At 43.1% G+C, this 22399-nt stretch overlaps 1 long non-coding RNA gene across 6 annotated transcripts in view; it reads left to right on the top strand.

Annotated features, from left to right (window-relative positions):
• LOC147642133 (uncharacterized) overlaps positions 1 to 22133 on the top strand; it is a 34147-nt gene extending 12014 nt beyond the window's left edge. The window contains exons 3-4 of one of the 6 annotated variants that reach the window (XR_015266718.1): positions 5372 to 5510; positions 21654 to 22133. This is a non-coding gene — a long non-coding RNA (uncharacterized LOC147642133). The other 5 variants (XR_015266714.1, XR_015266716.1, XR_015266717.1 and 2 more) reach the window with 5 other exon arrangements.
• The last annotated feature ends 266 nt before the right edge of the window (positions 22134 to 22399 follow it).

The raw sequence follows: 22399 nt of genomic DNA, 5'->3' as shown, positions 1-22399 counted from the left end.
GTGAGCCAGATAGGTTCTCGGGCAACGGTCCCAAGGGAGGTTTATCCTCCAAGGGTGATGTGAGAGTGCCAGACTCATTTCTCAGGAATGAAGACCAAGACAGTGTTCAGAGTCAGGGCATGAATGGATTGTGGACTAGGTGGAGCAGATGCATAGATCTTATTCAGAGTCAGAGTGGTTTCGGAGACCAGGCCGGGTTTTTAGTGAAAAGGGTTGCCAGAGTTGGATGGATGACAGAGGGACTTTGGGAATAGAGTGGGATGATGACAGTCATCCAAGAACAGGTTGGAATCCCGTCATCAAGTTTAGCAGAGGGGGATGTCATGTGCATGAAATGCCATGGACATTCTCAGAACTAATCCAGAAGGGGCAGCCAAGAAAAAGATCATTAGAGCTAGGATTTGGGGCACAAGGTGCAGTTTGGTCAAGGGTGGACTTGCAGCAGGGCATAGAAGGATTTGGTTGTGCTGTTGGTTGCTTGCAAAAGTGGTCGGTTGGACCAGATTAGAGGTGGGCTGGACCAGATCAGAAGCGTTGCGTTTTATGGAATAAATACCAGGATTGTTGGCCGACCAGCTGTCGGCCAGTTCTCCACGTGTCCCAAGGCCTATAAAAGGGGCGCATATGCTCATAGGTAGAGTCATTCACTCCCATAAGGGGTGGGTCCTTAGGGTCCAAGTTAGGGACAGATTTTGGTGATGTTCACCTCTTGTATGAAGGCAGCCTAAGGCTGTAGAAGGGTATCTTTTTGTACCATATGAAATATATTGAATTTCCAGCATAGCGCTCTCTCTCTACTCTCCCTTCTGTCTGCGTTTTTGCATCAACATGTTCTCAGTGGTGTTTAGGGTTGAAAGCAGACTCCCAGAGCTTCCCCGTGTTACAGATCAGTAGTTGTCTCTCTGTCCAATTCCAAATGATGCAAAGCTATGAGTCTATCTTGAAACAGATCATTAGGATCCTTGTTTATCTTCTTCAAAACTCTATACTGGGTACATTAACTTCAATTGGAGCAAGTGCCTCTTGATCATAAACAAGATGAAAGCGAGTAAATTGTGTAGAGGCTTGAAGGGTAGTCCTATATGCCGAAAGTGCTCCATCCAAATGATGATCCCAAGTTCTTGGTTTAGGTTCCACATGTTTAGCTATGATTTTGCATAAGAAACCATTAATCTTTTCCACTAATCTATTACACTATAAAGAATAAGGAGTAGAATATCTATGCTTAATATTGAGTTTATCAAGAATCTATTTCAATATCCTTCTCAAAAGCTTGTACCACGATCAGAAACCAATTCCAAAGGTATGCCGAAAACTGTAACCAAAATGTTAACTTTGCCATTTTGAGTCTTGGGCAAAGGTCCGATAGCATCAATACCACATTTCTCAAATGGTCCATAAGCTACTATAGGTTGTCTCGGTCCATGCATCACTAGCTAGTTGACAAGCATGATAAGTTTTACACCAATGAACCACATCAACATGTAAACTGGGCCAAGTTTATATTGCTTGTAAGATCTTCTTGACAGTCAGGTTATGTGCAAATTGTCCACCAATGTGTGGAATATCCACAGTCTCCGGAATCCTCCTTAAAATTTTATCCTTCTCTTTGTGATAAAGAAGGTCACCCATAAAGGAATATGAAAAGCCTTCGTTTTTGTATTGCTGTCAAACCAATAGGCAATTTACCATTGCAAAAGTTCCTTCAGAGCTTCTTCTCCTTGAAATTTTGATTCCTTTAAAAGTGCATCGCTCAGCATAACTGCCACCTATTCTTTAGCTAGTTGATCTGCTTCTTGATTTTATTTTTTATGCACATGTAACAACTGCACCTCCTTAAATTGCATAAACAAAGCTCGAATTCTTCGTACATGCTTCTTTAATTTATCATTTTTACATGCCCAAATGCCAAGAACTTGTTTAACAAGTAATAATGTGTCGCCTTTAATAATTAACTTATCCACTCCTACTTGTTTGCATCTCATCAATCCTTCCTCAAGGATTGTATACTTAGCCTCATTGTTGGTTTGCACATCTTCTAAAACACGCTTCTCTTTGAACACATTTTGACCATGCGGATCATATAAGACTAGTCCGCTACTAGCTTTCCTTGTCTGTCTTCGATAAGCACCATGAAAGAAGAATAAAAAAGCATTCTCCAACGGTTTCAAAGGCTGTATTTCTTTTAGTGGTTCTTCAATCTTTAGCCGCTTCTCATAGACTTTGTGAGTCAATGTATCTGCAAGTGTGGCCTTCTTAGTATCTTTCACTTTAAAAGTATAGTTAAACTCTTGTAAATCCAATATCCACTTAGCAATATGTTGAACATCAACAACTGGAAAAAGTTTCTCCACTATGATCACAATAAAAGATCTTCTAAGAAAATATGTACGAAATTTTCTCACTACAAACATCAAGGCCAAAACAAGTTGTTCCGTCTCAGAATAACTCCTCTCCAATAGTCATAACCCTGCTTGCAAAGTAAATAGGTTGAAACGGTAGAGGAAAATGATCCCGTGTTGTTGTTGCATTGAGTGGTTTATAATCCACACATACTCGCCATTTATCATTCTTTTTAGGAGTAACCACCACAAGAGAAACCACTCAGAATTTCAACAGGGTATATAAAACTTGGTTACCTCTTTAAGCAAAGCATCATAAATCCACAATAACGTGCTATGCATGTGAACAAGGGCTAGCCAAACTCTAAGGAGTCACATTTGTGCGAACAAGCCCAAACAATCCACCAAAGAGTACTCGTGTATGAAAGAACTCCGAATGTGTAAATAACCCCTCACAAATGCTCAAGGCATGTAAACAACTCCAATGACCTGCACGTAGTGTGTGAGGGTTAACTCCTCGATGTGAAGTCGCTAGGGGCTTAATTCACCAGCTCTTGTATCACTCAACTGAAGCTTTCCTTAAGCTAGGTGAGGAGCAATGAGAGAAAGCGCTATGGAGAGCTCAACTCTCCTACTCAATGCCTTCATATGTGCAAGAGTGGAAGAGACTTAGAGAGAAAGAGATCAAGAGAAAGGAGAAGAGGCAAGCAAGGATGCTTTCATCTTGCCTTTGATACCAACCCTGTGCATAATCTCGTAACCATCTACTTGAATAAATTGCCTTTTAAGACCAATTTAGGAATTTTGGGAAAAATTCACAATTTTGGCACCATTCTCTATGTTTCATACATGGAGTTTTAAGAGTTGCTTTCCTCTATGAAATGGCAAGTTAAGACTTTGTAATACTTGGTCAAGCAAGGAAAGTTTGTTTCTTGTGTTTGGACGTTTATTATTGAGAGTGGATTGATTATGAGAGAGAGAGAGAGAGAGAGAGAGAGAGGGACATAGACATCAAGTGTATGTCCCCCAAATTTTCTCTCCATCCCATTCACTGTCTTCCAAATTGGGCCAAGGTGAAGTGAGCCAATGGGTAAAGTACTTGGCATGAAAGAGATCAAAGAGCCTTTTCAAGGGAATGGCCAGAACTTCCATCGTCATCATTAAAATGAAGAGGGGGAGGGGCAATGTCACGTGCATCCCGCACTTGGATGCCACGTAGACATTTGTGTACAGAAGGTGCAGGACCTGGGATGGTGAACTGGTCCCATGTGAGCCCAGTCCGGGACGAGTCAGCCAGGGATCCATCTCAGTCGTCCGAGGTCAGGTGTGCATTGTCCTGCACATGAGTCCAAGGTCAGGTGTGCACTGTCCTGCACATGAAACAGTGCCAGTCCGCGCTGTGAGTCTCCCTCTGGAATGATGTCAGATGTTCTGTGTATCTAGTTTGCAACCGGATGCCAGACTTCTGTGGGCATGTAGGTTTGCATATAGAGATGGGGCCAGTCCATAGGGCTACCCCAGTGCGAAGATTTGCACCCTTAGTGTGGGCATGGGGGAGATGTAGAACCACCCCCAAGGGGCTAGGAGGGCCCAGGCTGTGCCCACCAGCTATGGCATGGGCTGGAAGGGCTGTCGGCCAGCCCTAGTGCTTCTGGACAGGCAGCCGACAGGGCTAAAAACCCTACCCAGCAGGTCGGCCAGGTGTAGGGGGCAGTCCCACACCCATGCACAGGGCTGCCCAGCAGCCTGGCACTGTCCCAACAGGCATGCGCAGAGTGGCCAGCAGCTTGCATAATGTGAAAGCATTTTATTGCTAAAGACCTAGTCGTGAGGCTTTTATAAAGCTGGCCGACTGGATGATAAGGGGAGTATAAATACTCCAGCCAAGAAACAATGAAGGCATCTCATAATTCACCAAGTGCTCAAGCAAACCAGGGCCAAAACAGCCAAGAAGTTGCTAACGCAAAGGGGTGAAGGACTGAAGGTCAAGGGCAGGATTTTCCAGCCAAGAAAAGGTCAAGTTTTCTGTATTTGTTTTCTGATTTACATCATTCTAATAAAGCAAATACACCATCCGTGGTGGGGGCCCTACAGAGGGTAATTGGGACCCAATACTGTGTCCTCTCCACCTCCCCCTTCTCTCTCTATTTTCTGCACATTTCCTTTCAGTTTGTGCGTTAATTCCGTCGCGAAAAGAGTGCTGATTTCTGAGTTTTGAAGTACCGATCCTTCTCCGAAGCTTCCGCATATTACAGGCAAGATCAAGAAGGGAAGGGAGAGGTGGAGGGGAAATATTGTAGTTCGAAATATATTCAAGAAGAGAAGGAAGAGGAGCAAGGCAAAGATTCTAATCTAAAAAAGGATTCTAAGAAGAAAAAAAATAAGAGAGAGAAGCCTACATATTTTTGTTGAACTACTCTACAAAAGGGATCTTCTTTTTTTGAAAAAGGAAGAGAAAAAGCACTCGGGGTCAGGTTCAAACTTTGAGTTGAGCGAGAGTGCATATATATATGGAAAAGATTCATTCAAAATGGTAGGGAGAAAGGTGGCCGTAAAAAAATGATGGAACTTTCAAATTTGTTGACATATGTTTTCATTTTGTGATCAAGGTCAACAATGGCAGCATGTGCACTGTCGTGTTTCTCACAAAAACCAATATTCACACATGCCTCCGTAATGTCCTCCAAGGGCAGCAGCAGCCCACCCGGCGGCTCCATCTCCTCATCAACAAGCTTAGCCAGCTTGATGGCGCACTCTGGCCCTTGAGATAGCCTTCTCTCTCATATTCACGAGATGACCTTGTGGTGCGATCTTGCCCCTCCCTATTGGTGAATCAATAGATGATATTTACGGTTTGCCAAGAATTAGCAACCAAAAATAGATGATATTTATGGTTGCTAGAATTTGCACCACATATGCAAGAGTCCTCGGAATCTCCTTGAACTAGAATGTCGTCTCTAATTATTCTTTTTTCATATGTTCAATATATGCGGAGCTTTTTTACATGTTCGATTTTTCATTGAGTGCAGCATACAATTATGATATGTGATTCTGAGAAGACTATTTACATGGAGTAGCAATCATTCAGAGTGAGAAATCCATCCAAAGAGGAAGATCTACCAGCAAGTATTGCATCTCGAAGGACAAGGAAATCATCCTCTCTAACGAGTGAGCATATAAACCATGAACATCTTACTCTAGCATTCTTTCTTATATACTAGTTTAATTGTCATCTAACATAGGAGAAAGTAACTCTTATCGTGGTCTTTTCGAGGAAGAGGTAAGGTTCACATGCTTGCTCTGTTGTAAGAGAAACCTTTGTTCCCTCAAAACCAAGGGATGGTGCTACACAAAAATGAAACTAGGCTCAAAATTAAGTTTGATCCACCAATGAAACTAGGCTCAAAGTTAAGTTTTGAGCCTCTTCAGTTTTCTCTACTTCTTTGAGCCTTATATGTCAAAAAGCTTGTATTTATACTTCGGTAGTTTTACTTTAGAGCTTAATTATGATCCCCTAGGAGGGCAAGGGACTCTCTCCTAACCTCATATTTTCTATTTAGTGATATACCTCGTAGGTAGTTTTACTTTAGAGCTTAATTATGATCCCCTAGGAGGGCAAGGGACTCTCTCATAACCTCATATTTTCTATCTAGTGATACCTCGTCTTAACAAAAATGGCCAATAAAATCAATCTTTGATAATAATTAATAATCAATTGGGAGGGCAATCTCATAAGTCTAATTCATCAACAACGTGCAAAATTCTCCCTTACAAGCATAAAATTAAGAAATGCGATACAACAAAATCATGTCTCCAAAATATATTTGGAGCCACTTATAGCTCAATTCACATACCATCTTAGTAGAAAATTTTCCAGCAATATATTTGGAGCCAACTTATAGCTTAATTCACGTACTATTTTTCAACAAATATTGTAAATTACTAAACCTTTATGAATTCACAATTAAAAATGTATCATTACTTGTCCATACTTCACTTAAAAATAGACAACGAATCTTCTTTTATTTGAAACAAGAAGCTTATAATATTCAATCAATTTATGGTTAAAAATGTGGAATCTTCTCAAATTCCTATATTAACCACACCTTTAAATGATAAGAATCTATATGCTTTTTGAAAACAATTGCTACATTTTCAGAGTCTTTCAAACAAAAAGGCACTTGAATAGTGGGCATATGGGATAAATCAAGAGATCCCATGCACACTGTTTCCTCCCAAAAAAGGCATCTTTTATTCCACTAAAGTTTAGGTCAAAAAAAAACTAAGCTACCAAACTTTATTCCAAGGCATAGGATGAGATTGCCAAGGTTATTTTGCCAATGATAATACCTATTATATATTACTAATAAAGGTGAATAGGCTCCCCTATATGTCCCCATATAGCTACTCCTTCCCGTCCAAAAAAAGGGAAGAAAAAATCCCGATCACCGCCAAGCTCCACTATGCCTTGGTTGCTTTTGTTAGTGGGTTGATCACTAATGAGGTTAGTAAAGAGGTGAATATTAGATTAGGAAAAAACCTCCAAATCCATTCTTTTTGTTGCTTTTTATGCATTTCATGTTTGTTTATGTTTATGCTTGTGTTTTGCACTTGAATTTCATTGTTAATTCTACATAATGCCTTCAATCTTTCTTACATTGCTCTCTTTTTTTTTTTTTTGTTAAACTTCTAGTTTTGTGGTAATTTTTTTGTTAATTCTTTCAAAATCCCTCTTTAAAAATCAGTAATTAGGAAAATGAAATGATAAAATTTGCCAAAACGGACATTACTAGTGTGTTCAAAGCAGTCTTTACCCTAATCTTGACTGGCTATATGTCTGTAAACTCTTCCAGTACAACACGTGGAAAAAGGGAGAATTAAACCAGGATTAAAAGGTAACTAAGTAATTTTGTAATTTCTCTTAATCTAGTAGGTTTTAGGGAAAATTAACATTGCCATTATGTTCCAAACGTCCCCTGTACCCTAATTTTGGCTGGTCATATGGTCAATTTTGATTAAAAACAACAAAGTTACCAAATTGTCAAGATTGAGGTAATGTGTGATTAATTTTTGTGCAAAAACTAGTTTTTTCATTAAGGATAATTATATTTTAATCATAATTAAATCCTCTCAAATTTTTAACGAATAGAATTATGCCATGTGTCAGTAGATAATTAGAGGCCCAATTAATTGCACCTCACTTCTTTTAGTGAGCTTTAAATAAAAAATCCAAAACTTGAAAAAAAGTCAAGAGTGGTAGGTGAGACACTTCCATTAACAGCCACTCCCATGCATGGCCGTGGCCAGTCCCATTGAGCGCAGTTACTCCCATGCATGAGCGTAGCTACTCCCATTAACCATGGCTACTCCCTTTGTTTAAAAAAAAAAAGAAGTTAAAACAGTGGAATATATTAAAAAAAAAGGTGAGGTTACAAGTCCCCATGAGGAAGGTCCATGGGGGGACCTTGAGAACTGCTAAAACCGCTAGATAATGGGATTAGCTTAAACTGAGAGATACAGATGAGAAAATTGAACAGTAATCCTTCAAAAGCAGACTACAACTGAAGATGGAGCAACGACTGAACCAGTAGACATAATCAAATGTTTTATGAACCCAAAACTTGATGACCAGCATATTGAAATCGACTGAGGCGAACACAATCCAAACCATGCAGCTTAAATTCCTTCTTTTAGGGGAGAGAAGAGCTGCGCAATCTTTTTCCACTTCCTCCTGAAAGGTCATGGAAGAACAACATGAACCGCAGCCCAAGTCCTGACCGGGAGGGTTTAAAGAACCCCTCGATAGCCTTCCGATGCCTGAATGTGATAAGCAGAGTGTTGAAGCCTTCTTTGACATTCGAAATCCAATCCTTGTAACATAGTTTCCTTCTTTTTGAAGAGCGAGGAGCTGAGAAACTTTTTCCATTTCCTCCATGGCAGGTCCTGCCAACGATCCACCTCCATAGGAACACCAGTTGGTTGGAGATGATGGATAAGCTTGCGGACACTGTCAAGAAAAAGATAAAAATTGTGATTAGTTTTAATTTCATAAAGGGCTTCATTCCTTTGTTTCCAGACATGCCATAGAAGTACCATTCTGACGGACTGCCACGTTAAGGGGTCCAGGTTGTGACATTCTCCTAAGAGGACTTCTTTCCAACTGAGAGGGGAGTTTCTAATCTTCATGAAGGCCTTGTTCAGAACACTCAAGAACTGCCTAGTGTCTGGGCAAGAGTAAAAAAGATGAGGGACAATTTCTAGCTTGGTTTTGCAACGGGGACAGAGACCATTCCCATGACCAATCTTCATAGCCTTCTCGAGGGTCCAGGTTGCTTTGTGAATGACCAGCCAAGCGAGAATGGCGTGTTTTCTTTCTTGAGCAAAGGCCTAGATTGATTTGAAGCGAAAGGCCCATTGATGTTTGTTCCAGGACAAGGACCACCTTTTGTTGAGTTTGAGAACCAAGTTTCCTGCATGAAACAAGTTAGGAAGCTTGACAAGATTACTAGAATACCCCCACAGAAGGGCTTTAGAAAATGCCTTGTAGTCACATATAAAACCCGGAGGAATGGAAACCTTCAGAGCATTACATCTTTGCATTACAAGCTCAACTCCCCCCCGTGGCAAGATGAACTTATTACTGATTTGCTCATTGTTTAACATGCCAGATGAGTCACATAGGTCTCCCCATACCTTTACACCAGCTTTGAAACAAGAGAGGCCGATCTGAACTTGATCATTCATAATCGGTTTCACCAGATGACCAAACGAGACTGAATCAGCAGCATAAGAATACCGACCTCTCTTGGTATATGTCTGAAAGGAAAAGGGCTTCTTATAATTCATCCATGACTCCCACATTCTGCAGCAGAGCTTGCTGCCTATTGGAGAGAGGTATGCCTTTGAGAACAGAGCTTCATTGAGAGAGAACCCCTTCCACGCCCTTTTTTCTTTAAGCCAGAATTTTCCAACATCCCTTTTGAGCAGGTCTGCCCATACATCATTTGAAAAGATAGCTCTTTGAACCCATTTAGCTGCTAGCTTCTCAGCGAGCAAACCAATGTTGATTATGCGTTCTTTATCCAAACAACATACCTGAAAGGCTACCTTGCTGATCCTCTTACTGTCAAGTGAACCCCCCCATAGGTAGTTACCCATGATAGAGTTCTGGGATTGGAGTTAGTCTTGGAGGGCCTCCAACAGGCAAGAAAATAAACAACTGAGGGGATGATAAAGTGGTTAAGGACAAAGGCTCGAGAAGCAACCCCCGTGTTTATGTGACTCCATTTCTTGACCTGAATTTTAAGTTTATTCAGCACATAGTCCCATCTCTGTTTGGCTGAAATGTTAAAACCCATGGGAATGCCAAGCAGCCTGAACACCACCCCTTCAGGGATAGCCTTACAACTTGCGGACAGGATAGCTGGAGGAGGCACACCTTCGAAGGCTCTGAAACTGGTCTTGGAGTGGTTTATTTGAGATCCACTGGCTAAACAGAAGGTATCAAGACAGGCCATGAAGTGGGCTGCCGTCTGCACTTCATTACGAAGAAGAACATTAGTGTCATCAGCAAAGAATTGAAGACATAAGGGTTCTGCCCTGTTTGGAACCGAAATACCCTTGATGTTATTGTTGGCTAATTCCTCGTTCACAAGCCACCCCAGGGCATCAGCAACAATAGCAAAGAGCAGGGGGGAGAGAGGACAACCTTGCCTTATAGATTTCCTAAGAGGAAAGGCATCAGTGAGAGACCCATTAACTGCCACCCTTGATGAAGCATTACCTAGATAAGGTTTGAACGTACTTTATGAATCTCCTGTTAAGGCCAATATCTTGAAGGGATTGGAAGAGGAAGGACCAATCAATTTTGTCATAGGCTTTATCAAAATCTATTTTGAGAAAGATGTAATTCTGACTAGAGTTTTCAGCATGTTCCATACCCTCCCATAGGCTAATGATAGCATCTAGAATATACCTTCCCCTAATGAAACCTTTTTGCTCCTTAAGGATCCACTCATCCATATAGGGGTTGATTCTAATAGTCAGGATATGAGCAAAAACTTTGTAAAGAGAAGAGAGACATGTTATGGGTCTCCAGTTCCCCAGATCTTCTTTATCATCTTTTTTGTGAATAAGCTTTATAACCCCCATATTAGTCTTCTCAGCAAGCCCCCCCTTTTTCATGGCTTCTTTCCAGATGTTTAGGATGTGAGGGGTAAGCTCGTCTTTAAATGCAAGAAAGAATTCATTTGGGATCCCATCTTCACCCGGAGACTTCCCCTTTTTGAGATGAGAGATAGCCTCTTGGACCTCCTTTTCAGAGAAGGGGGAGTCTAGCTTGGAAGCTACAGAGGGGTTGACCACCTCTTTCCTCATGAGAGCAATCTTGGCCCTAGCTGCAGTAACTTCCTGAGAGGGAGGGAGGGTCGTGGAGAACAAGTCAAAAAAGTGATTCTTGATAACTTGCAGGTTTTCTGCATCATCGGTTGCTGCCTGCCCATTGGGTTTCTTGACCATAGGAATAAGATCCCTAACTTTTTTCCTTTTGAGGAGAGAGAACATCTTAGGGTGAGGCGTGTCTATTTTCCCAGCCCACACCTCTCTGTACCACAGCATTGTGGCGTTAGCTGCCAACAACTCCTCAAGTCTGAGTTGATTCTTAAGCTCGATCAGAGAGTGGTCCATTACCCCATTTTTGGTTTGATAGATGTCTTGGATCTTGTTCCTGATCTGGACTGTGCGATTCCGACGGATCGCAGAAGCTTTAAGCTTATACTCCTTGCAGGTAGTATGAACCTTATTGACTAGACAAGCCCATCCCTTGGAGGGGGAAGAGAATTGACTGAAGGCCTCAGTGATGAAATATTTAATCTTCTGTTGGATACACGGAAGACGGAAGAGGGAAGGGTCGAGATGGGGCCATCCAGCCCTTCCTTTGGCCTGTCCTAATGAGAGATTACCAATCAAAGGGAGGTGATCTGAGATGGTTAGGGAGGGCTCTGCACTACACTTGACTTTTAAGAACATATCAACAAGGCAACCCGAGGCGTAAAGTCTATCTAATCTAGCTGCTCTATGGAAGAGACCTTTTTGATTATTAGACCAGGAGAAACCTGTTTTCACTGAAAGGTCTGAAAGATCCTTACGCACCTTCAGCAAGTCCCATTTATCCTTTTCCTGTCCGCTAATGGTTCTACCCAGAAACCTACTTCTGTCTCCCTGAACCTCAACCATGTTAAAGTCACCAACAAGCAAGATGGGCCCCACTACCTGCATGATAGATTGCCAGGTTGCAGCTCTCATGCTGGCCAAACAAGGAGCGTAGACCGAAATCAAAGTGAAGTTGAAAGGGTTACCCAACCTAACAGCTGTCCAACTGTGGTTATTATCAGACCATGCATCTAAGATTGAGTGCTCCCACTTCATGTGAATGGCAATTGCTGACCCTCCTTTCCGTGAGTGATGATTGGTAAAAAACCATAGAGCTTTCCGAGAGATTCTTTGAAGGTTCAAGTGAAGTTGAGGACCCCCAATTTTGAGTTCTTGTAGACTGAAAAGGTCAAAATCAATAGCCAAGTCACTAACCCACCTATTGATGGCCACTGCCCTTTCAGGGTTCGTGAGCCCCTTACAATTATAGGAGAGCAGGTTTATAGAGTTCATTTTTTACTGGTTTTGGACGGCTTGCCCGTGGACATGGAGGTTCTTAGGGCTTCCTGACTTTTTTCCTTCTTCCTCTTCATTTTGGAACCCAAAAGAAGGGGAGAGAAATCTCCCTCCTCATGCTGTTTCATTGGTGAGAGGGACATTCTTTTCATCATTGCAGCATCCTCATCTTCTAGCTGAGCTTTGAATACCTCATCCATTCGTTGAGATTTATCTATGAAGTCCTCATCTGAGTCCATAGGGGAGTCAAGATCTTGACTGAAAAGTACTCGGTCTTTGTGAGGAGCCCTTCCCGGGGAGGGTTGTTCATCGCCTACCAGGGCTGAATTTAGGGCCTCCTTGACATGAAACTGATTGCCTAGACCATCTTGAACTTCTGCTAGGAGCGGGGCAAATCTGTTGGCAGGGATATGCCAATTAGATTTAGGGTTTTTGAACTTTGACACATGTTTTTTCTGGGGCATCACAAAGGCCTCCTCTTTTCCAGGGGTTTTATCACTCACAGCTGGCTGGTGGAGATCAGGGCAGTCCCTGATCATATGGCCTTGCTTATTACAGTTAAAACAGGCGTTGGGAAGGTTCTTATAGGTTAGAACTTGTTCATATATAATCTGGCCCTCTCTGTTTTTCAAGGGAACTTTATCTTTTAGGGGTTTTGCAGTGTCCACTTCGATGAGCATCTGGTGAGCCCATTGAGGATTGACAACCTGAAAGGGCTTTTGACCTAGAACCTTACCAACAGAGCCACCAATCCTTTTGGCCCAGATGGAATACTTAGCAGGCATGTCTGTAAACTCTACCCAAACAGGGATTTTGGTGGGTTTGGGGCCTTTGGGGTCGAAGGTATCATACCATCTGAAGAAAGAAAGGGGGGTGTTCCTAATTATCCACTGGCCACTGTTAATTACAGAGGTAGCACTTACGGGGTCTTCAAAATGAAACATGTAGTAAGCATTTGGTAAATGTTGAACAGATGCCACTCTAATCCCCTTCTTTTCCCAGTTGGTCTTAATCCAGAACTTTAGAGAATCCACTGGGGGCCTAGCCCCATGACAGAGCCCTATCAACGAGTGAGATGACAGGTGGTCCTGCCATGCCGCCAGTTCGTCGTCATCACAGATGACGGCTCCATCATCATCAACATCAAAATCACCAGCCTTTCTTCAAAGGCCGGGTTCTGAGAGAGATTAAGCAGAGGGTTTTCAACAGACCTGGGGGGGAGAGAAGAGTGAACATGACCTGAGAAAGAGCAGGCGCCTTTCGGATGACGGACAGCTTCAGCGAAACAGATTGGATGTCCAAGGGAGGCAGGTCCGGGATGAGCCTGAGGGGGACCATCAAGATGTTTTCCCTGGCCGCCTTCCGTTTCACGCAGGCCTCTAGAGCCGTTCTGTTGACGAAGAAGAGGAGCAGCAGCCTTTGATGTGGCATGCGAACCACCGTGGGGCCTCGTTGGCGCTTGATGCAGAACCAGGGACGACGGACCAGCACCATCACGGATGACATGAGGGGCCGTGTTTGCACCATAGAGTACTATATCTTGGAGAGACATCACAGCACAAGGCTCCCCCCTCTCGGGGGGAGAGAGTTGAGCGATGAAAGGCTTAGCAGGCTAGGCTGAGAGGGGAGGCGAAGCAGGGAAGAGGGGCGGCTTTGCATGCAGAGGGAGGAACGCATGAGCGACACCTGGGCTCGCTAGGACCAGTCGTGGTGCTCATGCAATGGGCGCACTCGCGTTATGGCTACTCCCTTTGAATGTAGCTGCACTCGTGCATAGTTGCGCTCTTCCATAACTCCATCTACACCTACCCCACAGGCAAAGACGTGCTCTTTCATAGCCGTAGCCGCACTCTTGCATAACTGTAGCATAGCCGTAGCCGTGCTCTTCCATAACTGTGGCTGTGCCCTAAAAAAAACATGGTGGCAAACATACTCCCTTCATGATGCAGATTCCGTCTGATGGTGTAGCGTGAGTCGATGTCGCATGCAGTGAAGGTGGTAAAAGTTGTCTTAAGGAAATAAAGTAAACAAAACAAGGTTAAGTAGTAAATCATAAAATGGTTCCTTCAAGTTAGTTAGAAGATGGATTAGTGGGATAGTTGGCCATGATTACCAGTGTGGTAATTTGGTGCTTATCAAAGTAAAATGGATAATGCTCCGGTTGTAGTTTTGGTTTGTACTACAACAACATTATATTGCATTGTTGGCAATTCATCCACCATATTGTGCTTCTACAAGACTTTGGAAATTGCAATAACCATATCTAGCATGCCACAATAAAGTACCTGGATCCTTTGTGCTGCTAGAGGAAGAATATAAGCCCCCATGCATAGAACCTATAAGCATAAGAGTATTTCCATACTCTTTGCGCTACACTATGCATCGATTATCTTGGAAAGATACATCGAAACCTTGGAGTGCAAACATCGAAACTAACAAAAGATTCTTTTTGATACCTAGAACGTATACCACATCACCAATCCTGAGAGGAGAGCCATCAACGCATGAGAGCATCACCTCTCGCCGATCCCTTTCACGGCATATAAAGCATTGTTGGCCACATGTAACTTGCTTTCCACTGGGAGCATTAGTAAGAGAAACAAACAAATCTTTGTGAGATGTGATATGGTGTGATGCACCATTATCAAAGTACCATGGGGGGGAGCATGTCCGACTGTGCTCGGAGCTCGCCACCTCTGGGACTCTGCATGCCCAGGTTTCGTTCATGCAGGTTCGTCTTTCTGCATGCACCGACCCCCCGTCTCCGCCTCGTCTCCCCCTTCTTGCTCCGCCTACTGAGTCTCACCGCCTAGTAAGCCCCTCCGGGGGAGCTCTGCCCAAAGATGTCTCTCCAAGACATCGTCCTATTTGGCTCAAGCCCTGCTCCACATGTCATCAGAGATGGTGCTGGCCCCTCATCCTTGGTTCTGCATCAAGCTCCAACGAGGCCTCATGGTGTACTACAGTCCTCACCAAAGGCGGGCCATTTTTTCGCTCCTCTGCTTCGTCATCAGAAAGGCTTTGGGGGTTTGCGTGAAGCTGAAGATGGCCAGGGGAAGCAGCAAGAAAGTTCTCCTTAGGTTCAACCCGGCCCGGTTCCCCTTGGGCAACCTATTTCCTTCGCAGAGGCTGTTCGGCATCCGAAAGGTGGTCGCGCTATCTCAGGTCATGTTCACTCTTCTGTCCCCCCCCGGTGTGATGAAAACCCTATGGTTAATCTCTCTCAGAACCCGGCCTTTGAAGAAAGGGTCGGGGATTTTGATGTTGATGATGAAGGAGCCGTCATCTGTGAGGATGATGAACTGGCTGCATAGCAGGATCACCTGTCCACACACTCGCTGATAGGCCTCTGTCATGGGGCTAGACCCCCCGTGGACGCCCTGAAGTACTGGATTAAGATCAACTGGGAACAGATGGGTATTAGAGTGGCTTTAGTCCAACATTTACCTAATGCATACTACATGTTTCATTTCGAGGATCCGGTAAGTGCTACCTCTGTTATTAATAGTGGCCAATGGATTATTAGGAACACTCCTCTGTCCTTCTTCAGATGGTTTGATAGCTTCGACCCCAAGGTCCCCAAACCCACAAAAATCCATGTATTGGTTGAGCTAACAGACATGCCTGCTAAGTACTCTATCTGGGCCAAAAGGATTGGTGGCTCAGTTGGCAAAGTGTTATGACAAAAGCCCTTTCAAGTGGTCAATCCTCAATGGGCCCAGCAAATGCTCATAGAGGTTGACACTGCTAAGCCTCTAAAGGAAAAAGTCCCTTTGAAAAACAGGGAGGGGCAGGTCATATATGAACAAGTGCTAACCTAAAAAAATCTGCCCAATGCCTGTTTCAATTGTAATAAACAAGGCCACATGATCAGGGGCTGCCCTGATCTTCTCCAACCAACAGGTACTGATAAGGCTCCTGGTGGCAAGGATGAGGCTTTTGTGGTTCCCCAAAAAAAACATGTGTCGAAGCTCAAAAATAACAAATCAAATTGGCATATTCCTGCCAATAGGTTTGCCCCCCTCTTGGCAGATGTCCAAGATGGTCTAGTCAATCAATTCCCAGTCAAGGAGGCCCCAAAGTCAGCCTTGGTCGGGGAAGAACAACTCTCTCCGGGAGGGGTTCCCCACAAGGATAGAGTCTTATTCAGTCAAGAACTAGACTCCCCTATGGACTCAGATGAGGACTTCATAGAGAAAACTCAACACACGGATGAAGTGTTCAAGACTCAGTTGGAAGCTGAGGATATTGCAATGATGAAAAGAATGTCCCTCTCCCCAACTAAACAGCCTGAGGAGGGAGGTTTCTCTCCCCATCCTTTGGGTGCTAAAATGAAGAGGAAGAAGGAAAAAGTTCAGGAGGCATTGAGAACCTCCATGTCCTCGGGGAAGCCCTCCAAAGCTAGTAAAAAATGAACCCTATAAACCTGCTCTCCTTTAATTGTAAGGGGCTCACTAACCCTGAAAGGGCAGTGGTCATCAATAGATGGGTTAGAGACATGCCTTTTGACTTCGACTTTCTTAATCTGCAAGAACTTAAAATTGGAGGGTCACAACTTCATCTGAATCTTCAAAGAATCTCTAAGAATGCTATTTGGTATTTTACCAATCACCCTTCAGGTAAAGGAGGGTCCGCAGTTGGCATCCACAGGAAGTGGGAACACACAATACAGGATGCATGGTCTGATGATAGTCATAGTTGGTCAGCGGTTAGGTTGGGAAATCCTTTTAACTTCACATTGATTTCTATCTACGCTTCTTGTTTGGCCAGCATGAGGGCATCAACTTGGCATTCTATTAATCAGATATTTGGTATTTTACCAATCACCCTTCAGGTAAAGGAGGGTCCGCAGTTGGCATCCACAGGAAGTGGGAACACACAATACAGGATGCACGGTCTGATGAAAGCCATAGTTGGTCAGCGGTTAGGTTGGGGAATCCTTTTAACTTCACATTAATTTCTATCTAGGCTTCTTGTTTGGCCAGCATGAGGGCATCAACTTGGCATTCTATTAATCAGATTGTGGGTCCTATTTTGTTAGTTGGTGACTTTAACATGGTGGAAGGTTAGGGTGACAGAAGTAGGCTGCTGGGAAGAACTATTAGTGGTCAGGAAAAGGCTAAATGGGAATTGCTCAAGGTCGGTAAAGACCTGTCAGACCTCTCAGCGAAGACAGGGTTCTCCTGGTCTAATCATCAAAAAGGTCACTTCCATAGGGCCGCTAGACTAGACAGACTTTACGCCTCTGGTTGCCTGGTGGACATGTTTATAAAAGTCAAGTGTCTTACAGATACTTCCCTCATCATCTCCGACCATCTCCCCTTGATCTGTAATTTCTCTTTAGGCAGGCTAAAGGAAGGGCTGGCTGGCCCCACCTTGACCCATCCCTTTTCCGTCTTCCGTGTGTCCAGCAGGAGATAAAAGGTTTCATCGCAGATGCCTTCAGTCAGTTTTCGTCCCCCTCCAAGGGTTGGACCTGTCTGGTCAATAAGGTGCATATTATCTGTAGGGACTATAAGCTTAAAGCAGCGGCTATCCGCTTGAATCGAAGAGTCCAGATTAGAAATCAGATTCAAGGCATCTTCCACTCTAACAATGGGCTAAAGGACCACTCTCTAATTGACCTAAGGAACCAACTTAGACTTGAGGAGTTGCTGGCAGCCAAGGCCACTATGTTGTGGTACAGGGAGACGTGGGCTGGAAAAATTGACACCCCTCACTCTAAGATGTTCTCTCTTCTCAAAAGGAAAAAAGCTAGGGATCTTATTCCTATGGTCAAGAAACCCAATGGTCAGGCTGCTGCTAATGAAGAAGAAAACCTCCAAGTCAACAAGAATCATTTTCTTAACTTGTTCTCCACGGTTTCCCCTCCCTCTCAGGAAGTTATAGCAGCTAGAGCAAAGATCGCTCTCATAAGGAAAAAAATGGTCAGCCCGTCAACTGGCTATGAAACTTGATGCCCCCTTCTCTGAGAAGGAGGTGAAAGATGCTATCACTCACCTCAAAAAGGGGAAGTCTCCGGGGGAAGATGGGATCCCAAACGAATTCTTCCATGCCTTCAAAGATGATCTCACCCCTCATATCTTAAACATTTGGAAAGAAGCCATGAGGAAGGGTGGCCTTGCTGAGAAGTCAAATGTGGGGGTTATAAAGCTAATTCATAAAAAAGATGATAAGGATGACTTGGGTAACTGGAGGCCCATTACTTGTCTCTCTTCTCTCTATAAAGTCTTTGCTCATATCTTGACAAGGAGAATCAACCCCTATATGGATGAGTGGATTCTGAAGGAACAAAAAGGTTTTATTAGGGGAAGATATATCCTTGATGCTATCATTAGTCTATGGGAGGGTATGGAACATGCTGAAAGCTCTGGTCAAAACTACATCTTTCTAAAAATTGACTTTGATAAAGCCTATGAGACAGGATTGATTGGTCCTTCCTCTTCCAATCTCTGCAGGATATTGGCCTTAACAGGAAATTCATAAAATATGTGCGAACCCTCTTGGGTAATGCTTCCTCAAGGGTGGCCGTCAACGGATCCCTCACGGATACCTTTCCGCTGAGGAAGTCCATAAGGCAAGGGTGTCCTTTATCTCCCCTGCTCTTTGCTATCATTGCTGATGCCCTGGGGTGGTTGGTGAATGAAGAATTAGCCAACAATAATATCAAGGGCATCTCTGTTCCTAACAGAGCGGAGCCCTTATGTTTGCAACTCTTTACTGATGACACCAATGCACTTCTCTGAAATGAAGTTCAGACGGAAGCCCACTTCATGGCCTGCCTGGATACTTTTTGTTTAGCCAGTGGCTCTCAAATAAATCATGCCAAGACCAGTTTCAGAGTCTTTGAAGGGGTGCCCCCTCCCGCAATTCTGGCCGCCCGCAGGTTGTAAGGCTATTCCGGAAGGGGTCGTGTTCAGGCTACTAGGCATACCCATGGGGTTTAACATATCAGTCAAGCAGAGATGGGATTTTGTGTTGCTTAAGCTCAAAAACCAGGTTATGAAATGGAGTCATATAAATATGTTGCTTCTCGAGCTTTTGTTCTTAACCACTTCATTATCCCCTCAGTGGTGTATTTTCTTGCGTGCTGGAGACCCTCCAAAACCCAATTACACTCCCTGAACTCAATCATGGGTAACTACCTATGGGGAGACTCCTTAGACAAAAAGAAGGTCAGCAAGGTGGCCTTTCATGTATGCTGTTTGAATAAAGAACAGGGAGGTTTGGGTATTATCAACATCGGAATGCTGGCTGAAAAGCTAGCAGCAAAATGGATTCAAAGGGCCATCTTATCCAATGATGTATGGGCAGATCTGCTCAAAAGGGATGTGGAAAAATTTTGGCTAAAAGACAAAAGGGCTTGGAAGGGGTTCTCCCTCAATGAGGCTCTTTTCTCAAAGGCCCACCTTTCTCCAACTGGCAGCAAGCTCTGTTGCAGAATGTGGGAGTCATGGATGGGTTATAAGAAGCTCTTCTCCTTCCAGATGTATACCAAGAGGGGTCGGTTTGCTTATGCAGCTGATTCAGTTTGGTTTGGTTATCTGGTAAAGCCGATTGCCAATGATCAAGTACAGATTGGCCTCTCTTGTTTCAAAGCTGGGGTTAAAGTATGGGCAGATCTATGTGACTCATCTGGTATATTAAACAGAGTTCAAATTAGTAATAAGTTCACCTTGCAAAGGGGTGGTGTTGAGCTGATTGTGCAAAGATGTTATGCATTGAAGGTTGCCATTCCTCATGGGATTAAATGTGATTACAATGAATTTTCTAAGGCTCTTCGATGGGGTTCTTCAATGAACCTCGTCAAGCTACCTAACTCATATAATGCAGGCAACTTGGTTCTCAAACTCAACAAAAGGTGGTCCTTGACCTGGAATAAACATCAATAGGCTTTTCGCTTCAAATTAATCTGGGCCTTTGCTCAAGAAAGGAAACATGCAATTCTTGCTTGGTTGGTAATTCACAAAGCAAGCTGGACGCAAGAGAAGGCTCTGAAGTTTGGTCACGGGAATGGTATTTGCCCTCGGTGTAAAGCAAAGCTGGAGACTGTCCCGCACCTCTTTTACTCCTGCCCAGACACTAAACAGCTCTTGAGTGTGCTGAATGAGGCCTTTGTGAAGATTAGAAGTTCCCCGCTCAGCTGGAAAGAAGTGCTTTTAGGGGAATGTCATCATCTTGACCCCTTAACGTGGCAGTTTGCCAGAATTCTTTTGCTGTGGCATGTCTGGAAACAAAGGAATGAAGCCCTCTATGAAATTAAAACTAATCACAATTTCTTTCTTTTTCTCGACAGTATCCTCAAGTTGGCCAATCAAACTCAACCAAGTGTTGATCTGTCGGAAGTGGGTCGTTGGCAGGCTCTTCCATGGAGGAAGTGGAGGAAAGTGCTCAGTTCTTCTCTCTCCAAAACGAGGGAAATCATGTGTCAAGGCTTGGAGTTGGAATGCCACAGAAGACTTCACTATGCTGTTCATCGAGTTCAGTCCTCGGATGTTTTTGGAGGGGTCCATTAAACCCTTTCAGTCAGGTCCATGGCATCCTATACAGTCTTTTTACCTATGTTCATCGTGTTCAGTCCTCGGTTGCTTTTGGAGAGTTTCATAAAACCTTTTCAGGTCCATTGTATCTTGTACATGCTAATCACCTTTTCAATAGTCCTCAGGTTTTGGGCCATCGGTCTCTATATTTTCAGTTTTAAGTGCTTCTGGATGTTTAGCTAAATCACTTATTTAGCTGTCTTCAGGGTCTCCCCATGGACTTGCCTCATGGGGCGCTCTAATCTCACCTTCTTTTAATATATTTTCCTGTTTTTACGAAAAAAAAGTACCATGGGGCATGTGTTGTAGCACCATAGCATGCATGTTTACCATCATATGAGCATACAAGAAACGACCAAGCATTGTGTTCACAAGAGACGCATGGACATCACCAGATTTAGTAGAAGAGGAGGGTGTAGAAGAAGAGGAAACATGGTTGCCATCTTCCTTCTTTTTGCCATCCTTCTTCTCTTTTGCAAGCCTCTTCTTGCATTCACTTATGAAATGCCCCTGCTTGTGACAGGTAGTGGCATTTGCCTTTCCTTTTAGGCTCAGTATTCTGTTTAACATTAACATGCCTCTTTTTGTTTGCATTCTTATTAATATGTTTTGAAGCTTTGCCCTTGTTAGTGATAGCTAGTGCATCATCATTGCTCATTTATGAGCAAGGCATTCTTGCTGTTTTTCTTCACAAGAACAATGAAACCAGCTCTTGGAATTGAACCTGATTAGGATTCGTTCTTATTGTGTGTGTGTGTGTGTGTGTGTGAGAGAGAGAGAGAGAGAGAGAGAGAGAGAGAGAGAGAGAAGTCCTAAATGTGGAGTATGAAGGTGGTAATGAGGCTAGAATCTTTCTGTTCATTTCCTCATCTGAGATGACTTCATCTATATTAAGCAATTGAGAGTGAAAATGTTGCACTTTGGTTACATGCTCAATTAAATTTCCACCTTCATGCATATGTAATTTATCTAATTATTATTGCTGCTCGTACATGATTTGATGTGAGATACAATGGATCTCTTCACGGTTAGACAGATCAAACTGAATGCCAAAGCATCTGATGATCCCAAGTTTTTTGTTGTTGAGTTGGCTACACTCTTGCAGGAGCTACGGCTTGTGTCGCGGCTTAAACTCCCCGCTCTTAATCACCTGTGACATAATCCCAAACATTGCATGCTATAAGCAATTGCTTTACAAGGAATAACCATAGGGAATAATTGGTGCCATCCAATTTATCCTCGCTTGATAAGACATTGAAAACCGAATCATTGCTGCGATTAGCTGCTACTTGAGCCATGATTACACCCAAAAAAATTGGACCAAATTCCACAAATGGCGAGAAATAAGCCAACGTGGTCGGAATTGATGCTTGGCAAAGTCTGAAATTTGCAGAGCAAACGCAACAAATTCTTATTTTGCTGCCGGTGTGCACTACGCGCTCGTCCGAGGGGAAAGAAAAATTCGGTGCCGAAACACCACAAATTTTGTGCCGGTGAGAAGATGATGCTTAATATTTGAACAAAAATGCAATTTTTAATTTTCCATTTTTTTTTCAAAATTTTCTAGAAATTTTGGAATTTTTTGCAATTTTTTTTTGCTATTTTTAATGAAAAAATAGCACCTTTGAAATTTAGCAAAAAAAAATCTCCCATAAAATTGTCAACAAACTCTCCCTCTTTCTTAAAAAAAAAAACAAGCATAATCTTATATTTTTAAAAAGAATAAGTAAAGGCTTGTATTTTCTAAGCTTTTATCTTAGAGAGAGAAGAGTGATTGAGGATCTCGAAAAGACTTCACTCCTTGTAGAAAAGACTAAATGCCACATACCTTTTAGAGTGGAGATAAGGCTT

Source organism: Cibotium barometz, chromosome 1, assembly GCF_041138505.1.
Source record: "Cibotium barometz isolate CiBa-2024 chromosome 1, ASM4113850v1, whole genome shotgun sequence".
Classification (NCBI taxonomy): domain Eukaryota; kingdom Viridiplantae; phylum Streptophyta; class Polypodiopsida; order Cyatheales; family Cibotiaceae; genus Cibotium; species Cibotium barometz.
The sequence above is the reverse complement of the archived record's forward strand: the minus strand, read 5'-3'. Positions and strand labels throughout refer to the sequence as shown.